The 2,202-nt window shown below is 54.6% G+C and overlaps 1 pseudogene; it reads right to left on the reverse strand.

Annotated features, from left to right (window-relative positions):
* Positions 1 to 328: 328 nt before the first annotated feature.
* Positions 329 to 1,170, reverse strand: LOC138079772 (GTPase IMAP family member 1 pseudogene; annotated as a pseudogene).
* Between the last annotated feature and the right edge of the window lie 1,032 nt (positions 1,171 to 2,202).

Consider the following 2,202-nt stretch of genomic DNA (forward strand, 5'->3'; position numbering starts at 1 on the left):
TCATCTGCTTTCAGGAGCAAAAGCAGTTCAGTGACAGGATGGAGTCAAAGGCAGTCTGAGGTCAGGAGGAAAACACCTAAAATTAACAGTGGCTGTTAGGCTCTGCGGAGAGGGGAGTTCAGGGACCACTAGGTAACAGTGGAAGTTTCATGTGGGTGATTTGCCTGGCACACCTTTGAGGTTGGTAGATTAGGAGAGGTGGGAGAGAAAAGAAGGGAATGCGTGCCCTGAAGCAGCAACACACCTGAGATGAGCGTGATTATCACTGCAAGGGATGAAGTGTTATTTACAATGTGTCGGGAATGACCTCACCAAAGGCATCAGGCAGCTACCTGCAGAGCAGGTACAGCAGGAACAGGGCGCCCAGCAGGGCGGCCAGGCCCAGTTTACACCAGCCATGGGCCACCGCCACAGCCCGGCCAGAGGCCAGTCGCTCCGACACCCTGCGCAGCCTCTCCTTGCGGCTCAGCCGCCCAGGGTCTGCGCCAGGTGGTACAAGTCGTTGGTGTAGGGGGCGCCGCCATGGTCCCTCTCCAGCTCCTCCACCAGCCTCATCAGCTCCCCGACCTGCGCCTCCCGCTCCCCGTCGGCCGCTCGGTTGTCGAAGGCGCAGCAGCGGCCCCTGCACTCGGCCACCAGCTCCCGGAGGGCGCGGTTGTCAGTGTCGCGCACGTACTGCTGCAGCGAGCTCCCCACCAGGTCCTCCCTGCGGGTGAAGACCACGACGGTGCGCGCCGCGATGCCCGCCCCAAAGAACGCCTTCACCCCTTGCCAGGCCCGCAGGTCCTGGGAGGTGAAAAGGCCGAGCTGGGTCACCAGGAGCACGGCGTGGGGCCCAGGGGCCGACAGCAGGTAGCAGCGGCTTCTCTCCTCGAAGCCCGGGTATGCCTGGGTGATCTCGGGGCTGAAGAGGTCGGGGGTGTCGAGGACTTCCACGTCCCACGAGGCCCAGCGGCAGCTCCCCGTGGCGCAGGCCCTGGTCACCGCCGTGGCCGCGAGCCTGGAGAGGAAGTGCTTCCGCTGGAGGATGCTGTTGCCCGTGGCGCTCTTCCCGGTCCCTGACCTCCCGGCCAGGAGGAGGCGCAGCCTGCGCTCCTGCAGGGCGGACCTGAACTCCTGGAAACCTGTGGGCACCGGTGGTCTGTAAGCTTCGGAACCTGAGAGCAACATGTCCCGGTCCCCAGGTCTCCTCGACGCCTTGCGAGCAAAGGAGAACAGAGCGCTTCCACGGTTGTGTTTGGGACCAAACCTTTACTGGTTTCCCTTGTGGCTCATCTGGTAAAGAATCTGCCTGGGTTGGGAAGATCCCCTGGAGAAGGGAAAGGCTGCCCACTCCAAAAATTCTGGCCTGGAGAATTCCACGGACTGTATAGTCCCTGGGGTTGGAAAGAGTTGGACAGGACTGAGCGATTTTCAGTGTCACCTGGAATTAAACATTAACATGTATGACTGTGACTTCTCTTTCCTTGATGATAATAAAAATCTCCAAGGATCACTGAAGGGAGAAAACTACCTGTAAGAACTAGAAAATATCAAGAAGAGTCTCTATAGGCTATGGTCTGAATATTTGTGTGCATCCTCTCCCACCTCAACATTCACAGGTTGAAAACCTAGTCTGGAGAGAGTATTAGGAGGTGATGTCACTGGGAGGGTCTTAGGTCAGGAGGGTATATTCCTCATGATTGGAATTAGTGCCTTGTTCTAATTGATTGTTCTAACTGAGTGTGAGGGCACAGTTAGAAGCTGGCATTCTGCAACCTCAGAGAGGACTCTCCCCCAAACCCAACCATGATCATGGACTTCCAGCCTCCAGAACTGTGAGGAATAAATGTCTGTTGTTTTTAAGCCACCCAGACTCTCTCTCTCTGTTTAAAATAGAGGTCCAAAGAGAGGAAGGCAGTGTCTAAACAAACAAACCAGCAAACCGACACACGCAAGGTCAAAATAAAAAGAGTGGGTTTTCCCTTTGCTAGGAATCCATTTTCTACTGAAAACTGCCGGTCATTTTACCATTTCTCACAGATGAACAATACATCAAGACAGCTAAACACATTTTAAGGATGTTTTGAAGTGGTACAACTTTATTGTTTAAAACTATGTGATGGAATAAACATGAAATTTCTGAAAACTGATTCCTTTGAAATCCCCCTTCAGATCCAAGTGTCCAGGTCCTTTCTTGCCAGGTGACCTGCAAGACTGAGT

Source organism: Capricornis sumatraensis, chromosome 5 (assembly GCF_032405125.1).
Source record: "Capricornis sumatraensis isolate serow.1 chromosome 5, serow.2, whole genome shotgun sequence".
Taxonomy (NCBI): domain Eukaryota; kingdom Metazoa; phylum Chordata; class Mammalia; order Artiodactyla; family Bovidae; genus Capricornis; species Capricornis sumatraensis.